This window comes from Doryrhamphus excisus, chromosome 18 (genome assembly GCF_030265055.1).
Source record: "Doryrhamphus excisus isolate RoL2022-K1 chromosome 18, RoL_Dexc_1.0, whole genome shotgun sequence".
Classification (NCBI taxonomy): Eukaryota; Metazoa; Chordata; class Actinopteri; order Syngnathiformes; family Syngnathidae; genus Doryrhamphus; species Doryrhamphus excisus.
This window is the reverse complement of record NC_080483.1, coordinates 10,311,392-10,324,170: the sequence shown is the minus strand read 5'-3', so window position 1 is coordinate 10,324,170 and position 12,779 is coordinate 10,311,392. Positions and strand designations below refer to the sequence as shown.

At 40.3% G+C, this 12,779-nt stretch overlaps 1 protein-coding gene across 3 annotated transcripts in view; it reads right to left on the bottom strand.

Moving 5' to 3' along the window:
- Nucleotides 1–12,779, bottom strand: part of cbfa2t2 (CBFA2/RUNX1 partner transcriptional co-repressor 2) — a 39,201-nt gene that overhangs the window by 17,853 nt on the left and 8,569 nt on the right. Inside the window, exon 1 of one of the 3 annotated variants that reach the window (XM_058055114.1) lies at nucleotides 5,450–5,753. The exons of the other annotated variants lie outside the window; for them this stretch is intronic. The gene's annotated coding sequence lies outside the window, so the exon portion shown is untranslated. Of the gene's footprint in view, nucleotides 1–5,449; nucleotides 5,754–12,779 lie in introns of those variants that run through there. 3 annotated transcript variants of the gene reach the window in all.

Below are 12,779 nucleotides of genomic sequence, written 5' to 3'. Positions count from 1 at the left end.
AAAAGAATGAGTAAAAGAGGCGCGCTGATGTCGTTCTGGAAGCAGTTTGCACAGTGATGACAAGTTCAGAGCTGGTGGAAACCGGATTAGGCACGTTTTCACCAAGTGGTACAGTTCTGGTGCTAACATCAGCGTTTATGTTAGTGGAATCCAATGTAAACACTGGGAACATGGGTATCGTATAGATCAGAGATTGTCAACTGGTGGGTCGCGGAGGCGTTTATAGTAGATTGCGGGGTTTTTGTCCATCGTGTTTATGGGTGACTTTGTCACTGTTGCAGCATGCTAGCTTTAAATATAAGATATTTCTCAAGTTTCTGTTGAAAAATGTCCACAATTTGGGTCACCGGTTGTCATTGAGGAGTAATGGTGGGAACTTCAGCCAAAAAGTTGAGAAGTAGTACCTTGTACAATTTTAAAACAGACATTGCATATCAAACTGGACAACTAGAATGTCCAGAGCCAAGTTCCAGTTAATGAACACCAGTCTTAAATTTATTTACAGTTTTTGAAGGTCCAACGATTCTTGTCTACTAGGTGATTTGATGATGAAAGAAATTCCATTGGTTCTAAATTGATGAAGTCAAATCAACTACAGGAATGGTTTTTAAAAAGGTGGAAAAAATAAGTAAATAAAATAAATAATAATAAATAATTATATAATAATAAATAAATAACACATAATAATATATATAATAATAAATAATATAATACATAAAATAAATCATAAAATAAGCTCACCTTTTTGAGTCATTTTTTGCTATTTCTTAACATTCTTAACATTCTTAACATTGACCTTTAACCCTCTATTTTGGGACATTTGCGATAGTCAGCACATCATCAATGGCTTAGGATGAGTGTTCAAGTGTTCAAAACTGAATAATCACTAGACTTCCAATTTTCAGTTGAGCTCTTTCGAAGTCTGTTTCCCCCATCTACCACGATTCCCAAACACCTGTGAAGTGGCAACAAGTACCATAACAGGGACAATTCAAAGCTGTCAGTCATTACACAGTCTGAGGTTAATGGATTAACTGCCTATCTGGTTACAACCCTTCTCACTTCTTCAAAACTGGTTATCCTGCCTATAAATTCTTCTTCTTTCACTTTCGGCTTTTCCCTTCAGGGGTCGCCCAAACCAATCAATCTTGAATCCTGCCTTTAAATTACCATTTCCAAGCCTCTATTAAGATTCCCAAGATGGAAAAATGAAACTGATTCAAAGAGCTGTATTTGGAATCTGAAGACTGCAGTGTGTTTTAAAACCAATCCAATTAAGCCAAAGCAAAGCAACATACTTTTTGAAGTCCAAGTCCAAGCACACACATATAGGTCATTTACAGGAGTCCATAAAGGGGAACACAAGCACTAAACAGGAGAAAACTTTGCACAGATTAGGACTGACCTACTTCAAACCAGGTGTCAAGGGGACTACACAGTTCTAGTATCAGGTCCAAGCAGATGTGGCTATCATGAGCACGGGTCATTCTGGAAAATGTTTACCCAAACTTTTCTGACCCAAGTGGAGTGCAACAGCTTCCAAGCTCACACAATCACACGACCTCCAACAACACAGGACTTCCTGCTTGGAAGACACTGAGAATTAAAAGCTAAGCTTTCGGTTAACGTAGCCCGTGGACTCGAACAAATAGACGGGTGGGCGAGCTGAGCCCAGCTGTATGCCACTGGGAAAGACAGATAAGTAAAACAAAGAGGCCAGCTGTGCTCCGGAGGATGAGCGTGGGAGTGTGTTATCTATGCATTTTGCTGCACATTCTGTTTGAGAATACAGTATATTTCTTTCTTTTTAGTTCACTCATTCTTGAAAGGCAAACAAGGTGATTTTGAGACATGATGACTTGCTACACACATTGCCTAACAAGTTATACCCTTGCAAGATACGTATATGGATTAGTGACTGTACAGGTGTGTATATCACACTAATCCAATCAAGATGATTATGGCTGGCATCCTTTGAGGCTAAGTGGGTGTGCTTTAAATATTGCATAAATGAGAGGTGGTTGCATGAACAATGACGCCCTCACAGAAGATTAGCATGGTTTCTAAAAGAGCTGCGGTTTTATCAGTACCATAAATCAAGTGTGAAGTGACCGACTTCCACCAAAAGCCTTACACAGCCCGTAAAAGACAACATTTATTCTGCTTGTCTCTGTGTCACTGTTCTGTATAAAAGGCACAGATACATAACATAGGTGAAAAGGTCATCCTGGTAATATTCCAACACTGTTTATAGTATTTACAGTAACAGAGGCAGGACAGTGCCTGTGTGCTGATGCCATAATCCTGGTCAAAGTCAATACTCCCAACCTTTGTTGAAAACACTATTGCTGTCCTACAAGTGCTTTACATGTCACACAAGAAGCTTAAGTCTTATCACAGAATCCCATGTTGCTGTGTGAAAGTGCACATTAGCCCTTGGGATTTTTTTCCCCTTAAAAGCACAAAAACAGAATTTGCCAGCTACCAATGTAGTATCAGATGTACAACAGAGGCGGGACAGCCGCAATGCCGTGTAAACAGTAGACTTGGAATGTCTGTTCATGGTGAAAAGACAAAAAGGGAATAAATCTCGGATATACTGTTTACAGCATCTCTGTCTATAAGCGGCTATAGCTGACAAATATGCCGTCTTCGCTGGGTTAAATGCAAAGGGGGATACACAATTGCTGAAACTTCTGTTCAGACTGTGGGATCTCTATGTAAAAGAACCTGGACTATTCCAGTCACCCAGTCACCTTCCATGGAATACTGTATTAGAAAATGCCGGCTTTTTTCCAGACAGTTTCTGCCAGATTAAACTGCTTTTTGATGAACATACAACCCCACATGCATCATTTGCCTCAGATGCAACAGAAAAGGGTTAAAAGTTTAAATAAGACTGATGAAGAAATCCCTTTTTCTGGACCAGAGCAGAGCTAATTATAGAAGTGTCTTTATTATGGTTGATTGTTAGCAGTCTTTTGAAGGGTCTGGAACTACTCTTGATAAAAGGCTGATATAAAAAGCAATCAGCAGACATGTCCAGATATGAAACTAAGGCTTTAAGCCAGACTGGGAAGTTTATGTGTGGATGTCATGATTGACCCAAAAAAAGCTTGTAACAACACAGTGAACAAATTCCTGGGTCATCAAGCGGTGGAAAAATATGACACAGCCACTTGATTATGTTTTTAAAAGAAATCAAATACATTTTGAAAAGTAATATTACCCTTATTATTTGACTCCTCTTTTTTGTGATGCAGCCTTATTGGATGCTCACTCAGAAAATATGATGAAGCCATTTTTCAGAAGTGTGTTTTCACGCCATGCACAACACAAGCAAGCGTACCCCAAAGACCCCCACTACAGCCCACCTACCCCCGGGGTCAGATATCACAGTCCTTGCCACTGGAACTAATAGAGAACTTCCTGCATCCAGCTTTGAAAGCAGCTGCTGCTGCTACATGCTGCATATGTATGTATGTATGTATGTATGTACATATGTACGTATGTATGTGTCTGTGTTAGCGAGGAAACAAGGATGGGGTCGGGAATCGGGGTTTAATGCCTACTAGATCAATAATTTAGATAATGGCATGAATAAGTTCATGGTGGTTTGCTCTTTTTTATGATAATGCACCATGCTGGTCCATGAAACAAGAGTTCAGAACATTCAGAGAATATACTGTAATGGAATGGGAGGGTTTACAGTTGACTGACCTCCAATTATTATTTTAACATGTCATATTGTATATAGTGTGATGTAGCCCTCCCTCCTTGAGCCCATGTTCCACGCCGCATCAGAGAATGGTGCTGTCAGGTGCGTGATGTTGGCCAGCAGACCAGACGGAGGTCTCTGGTTCAGCCGACAGTTCGTCGCTCCTATCTCCCTGATGAACAGACCCAGTGTGACACTAGCCAGGTGTCGGTTGTGTTTTCTCTCTCTACCCGCTCTGCTTACACACACCACCTCCAATCGGTGTGCAAAAATACAACCTCAAATCCTTTTTTAAAGATGCACAAATCATACATCATACAATATTTGCACGCTCTTCTTGAGCGTGTTGTTGTGTAACAGCATGAGAGACACACAAAAGCAGATTCCGTGCCCGCCTCGTGTCCATATGTCTGTACAACAGATGCACATGTCTTTTTTTTTTCCCTTCACTACTTTCTTCTGCTGTCCTCCCCATGTGGGAAAATAAAAGTGATGTGCTATTGGAGGAAGTGACAGTTGAAGTGCTTTTCTTGGGTGTTTGATGGTCACTTTGGAAAGAAAGGGAAAGTGGTCAAAGATGCAAAACAAAGCTGCAATTTGATTTTTTTTAAATGACGCCAGTGTGCAAGCTGTAAAGTTTAAAAAGGGAAAAAGCAGACTCTCGAAATTCCTTCGACCTAAACGTCATACATTTGGGAATTTTACAAAGATTTTCTACAAAATTGCCTCGAATGTCACACTAAACGCAATATGATGCATCCCCTTCAAGCATGCAGGACTTCAGTACAGTGAGCAAGGATTAATTAAAGTGCTGCTTATATCCTTGGACTTGCATGTGTTGTATGATGTCACTGCAGAAGTTTCCCAGCGTTGGAAAAGAGAGTGAAAAATGAAACAAAAAATGACATTGCAACATACGAAACACAAATGAAGTTGCAGCATGTTATTTTCTATTTTTTAAAAAACATAAAACGCAAAATCCATTTCAACTTATGTTTGTTATTCATGTCCATCGCCATAAGAGGAAGCATTTTTTTCATATTTTGTTTTATTTACTTCTATTATTCTTAATTATAGTATTACTAACAACCATGCAAGTATAAAACCAAGTTAAGAATGTTAAAAGAAACAATACTCCCTTTTGTACTTCCCTATAACTGAACGTGCCGTCTCATCATCAAAGGGTGAGTAGTTTTATTTTATTTTAGTTTTATTTAGTTCTATTGTAAAGCTGTTAACCATAAGTGTAAAAACACATTGGAAATGTTAAAAATATATATCTCAATATCCAATGAATTTTACATTTTTTAAGTTGTTTTTAGCTTTTTTGTATAGTTGTTAAAAGCAAGAATGTTTTTTTAATAATTCCCATCATTCCCTATATTCAACGTGTCCATTTTATTTTATTTAGCTATTATTCTGACACTGGCATTACAGTTAATGATGCTAAAATGATACCTTAAAAAATGAAAGACGGTTTTATGATGACCCTGGAACGAATATATTTCTATTTCCCTTACTTCCTTTGGTTCCACGCAAATTCGAGCGTCCTTGAGCAGTTTGTGTCTTGCACTGTACATTAATTCCTCATTAGTTCAGACGACAAGGATGGAGGGATAAAGAGGACAGGATGGGGCACCATCTGCACAGTGCAGGGGCACAGGGAATTAAACCATACACACACACAGACACACACACACTTACATATATGCAAAGCTGTTTATGCCCTACCTCCACTCTAGTAGAGTCCACACCTCAAAGTCTTGTGAGAAAGTCAAGCTGCACTTCTTTAGCGCTCCTTATCCTCTCCGTTATGTCTCTCCCTCATATGTCACGCATGTGTCCGCATTCCCACAAACGTGAGTTCAGATGGCAGCCAGATGGAGATAACGACTTTAGATTGACACACGCACGCACTTAAAGCTGCGGCGTGTACACGTTGTCTCTCCTTTTCTTCTTCTCCTTGTGTCCAATGTGATTGTTATTATGTCCTCAATGTGCCTCCAGTCTCTCAATCTGCGTCCTCTTTCGTGTGCGCGCTCGCAAACTCTGGAAGCAGTGCGACGTCTCAGAACTTGCCTCTCGCCTTAAGCCCCGCCCTGATTTTCCCACAAGCCCTACTGTGCTTTATGATTGGACCCCCAGTTTGAGTGACGTCACCACGGTTCACAGTATGGCTCCCGGCCAAGCATCCAGTGGCGCTGCCCTGCCTTCCATTCACTTGCATTCAATGAGATGGGAGCCTGCAATTAACATAACTAATTGCTTTGGCACGTAAAGGCTAAACAAGAGGCCAAGCCAGAGGGTGACAAAAACTTGTTTGAATGTAAGGCAGGGGGGAAGGAGAGTACCCCGATTACTGCACCCCCATCCTCCCGCCACCTTTTTTGTTTGTCATTGATATCCTATTGTCTCAGCTCCTTAATGCAGCATCACGGTATTAAAAGGGAGAATGGGGCGTAGTGGAGACACTTGAGGAGCCTCTTATCTCAAGTTAAACTTAAAGGGGACCTATTGTGCTCATTTTCTGCCCTTTGTATTGAGATGTGGACCGCTATAGAGTAGCTACACATGATTGCCAGCACAGAAAGCTGTGTAGATCTTACAGATCTTGGAGAATCAGCTGGATTTCCTTGGATTTCATAAAGGTCTGTTTTAATATATTGCACCCACAGCCTGCCTCTGGGCACACCCACTCCGCTGTGATTGGTCATACTCCCTAGTGCTCCAGAGTACTTCTGGACTACTGCCGAAACCCAGTTTTTAAATTTGTTGGTAAGAAGTTGATTACTACTGTTTAAAAAGCCCTGATTTATCATGTACATATGAACTCAAAGAGTGGTAATGTAGGCAGCACTGGTATGGTGGAGCTCTGGAAAAGCCGGACTTAAGGGTGCCGCATTTGCTAAGTGCAGATAATCTTGGCACAACATCGGTAGAGGAAATATGGTCATTACTCATTTTTTGCGGGACTACCAGTGTTCCAGACAGACATGAGCTTTTCATTTTTTTTTCCATTTTTAATGTCTAACTTTTTATACCTGAATGCTGTGCCCCGCCCTGCCCCGTTTTTAGCCTTGTTTTAGCTCTGAGTGAATATTTGGATATTGTACTTTAATGCATCGTTTACTCTGTTTTTACTCTACTCTATTTTTATTTATTTTTTCTCTACTGTAAAGCGTCTTTGAGTACTCTGAAAAGCGCTGTACAAATAAAATGTATTATTATTATTGTATTATTAATTTGCAGGCATGCAGGTAAGACGCTCCCTGTATGCACACTCTATAATGCTACTCACACAAACGCTTACTTACAGAGCGCTAACAAGGGGAAATATTCCACAAAAGAGTGCGGCACCTGGCATGCCTATATAAGGATGTCCGGCTTATTGTGATGTCACAGGGAGACAGTGTTAGAAAAAACTAATTGAATCCGAGCGTTCAGAGTCAACTCAAACTTCTTGCCGGGTTCACTTCCAAATACGCAAACCTCACTATCTGAAACTTTGGCATCGTTTAACACATTTATAAGTCAGAAAAGTGGAAAAAACATAATAGGTCCCCTTTAAATCGCCACCTAATTGATGTGCCTACTTTGTACAAACAAACAAGACAATGCAGGTGGCGATAAATGGCAGCCTCTGAAGAGCCCACTTTATTTTTAATCAATGTAATTGAGTGTCTGCAGCTGATAAGGCATGGGCGTGTTTTGATTGCACAAGTGGAGGGCTTCAGGCCATCCACTGTAAGAGACGTAGGAAGTAACTGCTCTATATTCTATTCTCGGGTTCCCCCCATAGGGGTGGGACTGCTCCCCTACATGTATCAGTGGTGGGGCAATATGTCTGCTTCCAACTGGTTTCAGCTTGTGTCAGTCTAGGGAGTGTGTGTCTTCTAAGTCAAGAAAGCTGCAGCAAACAGATAAGCAACCTGTCTGTACAAAATTAAGCCAATAGTGTTTCTATTGTTTAATTGTTGTACTAGTCTTAAAATGCCTGCTTGTTGTTTGCCATTATATGGCATTTTTGATTGACAGTTAAGAAGCATCTTTAAAAAAAAATAGATCATTTTATTTGATTTAAAAAAAACCCTAAGAAAACTCCACTTCCTGTAACTCAAATTCAATTTCCTGTGGGGTGTACCGAATTTAATTAATTCATTCATTTTCTACCACTTATCCTCACAAGGGTCGCTAGGGGTGCCGGAGCCTGGACTGGTCGCCAGCCAATCACAGGGCACATACAGACAAACAACCATTCACACTCACATTCATACCTATGGACACAGGGAGAACACCCAATTGAATTCAAATTCTATTCTTCTTCAAATGAGTTGAATCAGTTGTGTAAAAGTACAGTACCACTAAAGTACTTTGGAGTTTGACCCCATAAATGTGGCTGGTTTGAAATTTCTCACACACCTCAAAATCTGAAAAACACCAACTGTAACTTTAGGATGTTTAGCCGAATCAACACAAAATTTGCCACACTTCTGCAGGGCACTGACAGGAACACACCCATAACATTTGAGTAAGATTGGAAAAAGCATGGCTGAGAAAATATCTTTCCTGGGGAATGGGTGGGATTTAACAACTATTTGTCTATAAGTCTTTGAGCATTTCTCTGATGATTATGAAAAGATATATGTATTACATGTATGCTTCCAAGGCATTTTGGCGGGTGCAACACAAACTAGTATACTGATTTTTTTCACATGACTGTATGTACTGTATTACACAGACACTATACAGATATGGCTGAATAAATTAGCCATAATAACAAGCTCTCTCTCCCCTCCTGTCTCCTCGCTGGCCGCCTCTATTCAGGGTGCATCTGGTCAGCCAGCAGGCTCAGAGGCAGTGCCAGGTGGCTACGAGAGGATGAGGGGGGGGGGGGGGGGGGTAGGTGGCAAAGATACAGAAACGATGCAGGTCTTGTATGTGAGGCTAGTATACAACATAAAGCTACTGTTGATGCATGAAAAAAACTGTCATAATTTCTTCTTGTCTTAACATAAAGAAGTAATCTTGCATGTGATCATTATTTTAGCACTGCAGGTAAAAAATAGCAAGAAATTCGGAGTATATCATGCAAGTTGCACCGCTCTGCCTTGCTGGCGTCGCACGGCTTTGAGCAGCTGTTTGCCATTGTGTGTACATGTGTGCGCGAGATGAAGACAGAACAAGAGTGTGCAGCATCTGTTTCAGTTCACACGCTCCCTCTCCAATTTTCCACTTTTAGAAAACGTAAACAGCATTTTTTGCGCCACAAAAAGGCAGAGCAAGCAGAGAGAGAAAAAGGAGGCGGTTTGGGATCTAAGGAACTCATCACTATAGAAATACAGTAGATGTAGGCAGGAAAAAAACTTTTTCTGTTCTTCTAGAGAAAATTATTAAATTGCTTCAATCACAACTGAACCAATCAGGTTGCCTTCCTATCTCGCCTCTAGTCTTTGAGCATGAACTGATAAAGCCTGCTCAGATGAAACGTCTTGTAAGACAACCTGAACAAACAAATATCTTTCTGTAAACATGAATTTTATTGTGTACATTTTGTATTTTGATACATTCCTTCTTATAAATATGGTTCTTGGTTGGCTTGAATGAGTTAGCTTCGAAAGTACGCTACTTTTACAGTCTTTATGTACTGTAAATGTGTGTCCCATTTGTTTTATTTTTTCCAATGACACCCCCTACCAACATGAGTGGTATACATACAAAAAAGCAGCCTCGTGTATTCTCTTTTAACTCATTCTTTCTCACTCCTGAATCATTGGATTGTGCCTTGAATGTGTCAGAAGTTATTATCATGACAATGAAATGGCAGAGACGCCATAACAAAGGTGGGAAGACGCCTGTGTAAAAGGGAACGAACGATGTAATGCATACATAGCAACTGGTATGGACCACCATTTTACAGTACTGCTGTTCTGTATAAAAGACACCTATGTTAAGAACAAATGACAACTAGGTATACTGTAGTAGTATTACAGCCGGTAATAACAAAGGTAGGACAGGACAATTCCAGTCCGTAAATTTTGCATTTAATAGGCATTTGTATGAAAGACACTGGAGGACTAACGCCAGATCATGGATGGCTACAATGCAGTACTTCTGTATTGCTCCTTTCACACATAAATCCCTAAAAATCAGAAAAGTTACAATAAATCCTGACTTTATTCCTCTGTGCATTTCACACAGAACCCTGTGAAATGAGACATTGCCATCTGTATGATGTATAAAACGTAAAATGTATGTTTCCACACAGGTGTCGTCCTGCCTCTGTTATGGCTTTGACACAGAATCCAATTCGATGCTGGAAAATTCCTGTGTTTCTTGCCATTGTCCATTCAGTGTCGGTGCTTATCACACAGAACAGCAACAAGAAACCCAAAGTGAAAAAGCCGTCTTTTATGTGCAGTGTGACAGGGGCTTCTGTTTAGAGTGTTGAGGCACCACTCTAGAAGCGGATGTCTATAATATTTTTTATCACAACTAGACTCTTTTCAAAACGACTCCTGTTCCCTCTTTTTCAAAATGTTATTCCCATTTTTATTCCCACGCACTGACGTCTCCATTAGCGGTTAGTAATTTAATCAACAGTGGAGCTGAGAAGCTGAGGAATGCAACATAACGTCTCATAAAAAGTCTCTCGCGGGCCTCGTCAGCTCGAATGGATGCTGAGAGAGAAAACACGTGTCATTTTGGCGGAACTTTCTGTTCGTGGATCACAATCTGACACACACGCACAAAAAAAAAAAAGCAAAAGTGCTGATGATTGGGTTGCCGAATTTCTAGCCAGTAAACATATTAGTAAGCCATCCTTGCTGCTGCACTAAATGCAAACCTGATGTTTTTTAGTGAGTGACTCATGATGGATTGAAACAAAATAAGGACAATTTTAGGTATAAAACGCACATATAACCACACATAGAGATGATGTCAACATGTAGCAGTAAAGATATCAGAACAAGAGGTAGTGTCGGTGCATTTTATCTATTCACCCCCCCAACCCCTTCAATGAGTGATCACCAGTGTTTGAGGAAGCTGAGGTCAAAGGCCGTATCAGTAGGCCCCATGTTCCTTGTCAGACCCCTACCAGGTTGAATTTCAACCTATCTTCTTCAAACTTTAAGCCGTGTCAAAGCAAGAACCCTGCTGATTTTGAACGTCTGCCACATCATGATCATAGCAGCTAAGGTCAAAGGTTACATCCATCTTCGATTGCTGGCCACAAATAGATGAACGATACTACAATACTGTAGTGGAAAGTGTCTGCTTTTGCTTCCAATACAAAAATATGAGGAGTGGATTTTCCTTCGAGAGCAGTCTGAGAAATCGGGTTTAACAGTTAAAGTCGCAGCCAAATCCTTTCAAAATGATGACAGAGATCTTTACACGCTAAAGAAAAGCTGCGATGGTGCCACTTTTGATCCTTCTTCCAACCACTGTTTCCTGTAGTTTTCCCAAGCTTCCCACACAGTCTGGATCAATTTTTTTGTCTTTTTAATTCAGCGTTTCATATTATGAGAACGATATACTAACCAAACGCAGGGTGGCGTTACCAGCTGAAATCCCGCTTCCTTAATTCTAGTCACTTCTGTGTCCTTTGGGCAGAGACACATGACACACATTGCCCCCAGGGTCACCCACAATATGGATGCTTCACTGACCAAGGTGCTGACCTCCAACCTGGATCCATATCGCAGCTACTGAATTAGTTTAGCCAGTTGCTTGCCACAAAACATGCAGCGGGATAGCATTAACTTGTAAGTGTGCAAGAGTTAGCCTTACGCGAATAGAATTGGACATAGGTGAAAAATTGTTGGCAAATTCCTGAAAATATTTCATGGCACATTTAGCTGAGAAATTTTGTAAATACCCTAATAATACACAATAAAAATACTTATGAGACTTATGATGGATTTTTTTGTTAATTTAAGCAAAACTATTTTTGATGTTGATATAAGTTGATATTATAAACAGAGCTGCATATAAACTAATATGGTTAATACATTGATGAAATACATAGGGGTGTCAAATTAAAGCATTATTTGCAATTAATTCATTGCTGTCATATTAAGTGTTTTTTTAAATCATGCATTATTTTGTTTTGTAAATTCTATTTTAATGACGTGATTTATTAAACAAAATGTCATGTTTGGGCATTGCGGCATGGGGGCATGAACCCCGAATAGAGAAAGCAGGACCAAGTGCAGGTAAACAGTCTTTAAAATACATAATTACGACTGATATAGAGCAGCAGGAAGGCTGCACGGTGGTCGAGTGGTTAGCGCGCAGACTCAATTCCCCGCTCGGGCATCTCTGTGTGGAGTTTGCATGTTCTCCCCGTGCATGCGTGGGTTTTCTCCGGGTACTCCGGTTTCCTCCCACATTCCAAAAACATGCTAGGTTAGTTGCCGACTCCAAATTGTCCATAGGTATGAATGTGAGTGTGAATGGTTGTTTGTCTATATGTGCCCTGTGATTGGCTGGCGACAGCTGAAGACAGCTGGCATAGGCTCCAGCATTCCCACAACCCTAGTGAGGATAAGCGGTATAGAAAATGGATGGACAGAATAAAGCGGAGAACAAAACAAACGACAATGGTTCAACGCAGGACTGACGCCAAAGGCTGAAGTAAATAATCACCACAAAATCAGGAACAGGTGCTTTGGAGCAGGAAATTAAAAGTGGATGGAAACAGAGCAAAACTAAACAGGTAGTCATTACAAAATAAGACATAGAAACAGGAAGCGGTTATGCAGGCTATCGTGACTCAAACATAGTCTACATAACTAAATAAACATATTACCTATTTTGTTTTTTTCAATATATTGAAGAAATATTCTTGTTAATTCCATTAGATTACCGTAATTCATAGTTAATACAGAGCACCTTGATGAGGTACTCAAGGAGGCAACAAAACTTAGAAGTCAAGTTAGAAGCTACTTTTTTAGGGTTCAGAGAGGAAGAAAGCTGGCATTGGTTGTCCGTAACTGCATAGTTAAGTGAGGATCATAAAATATTCCCGGTCATCTCCTTTTCCCGTTCTTTCAGGCTA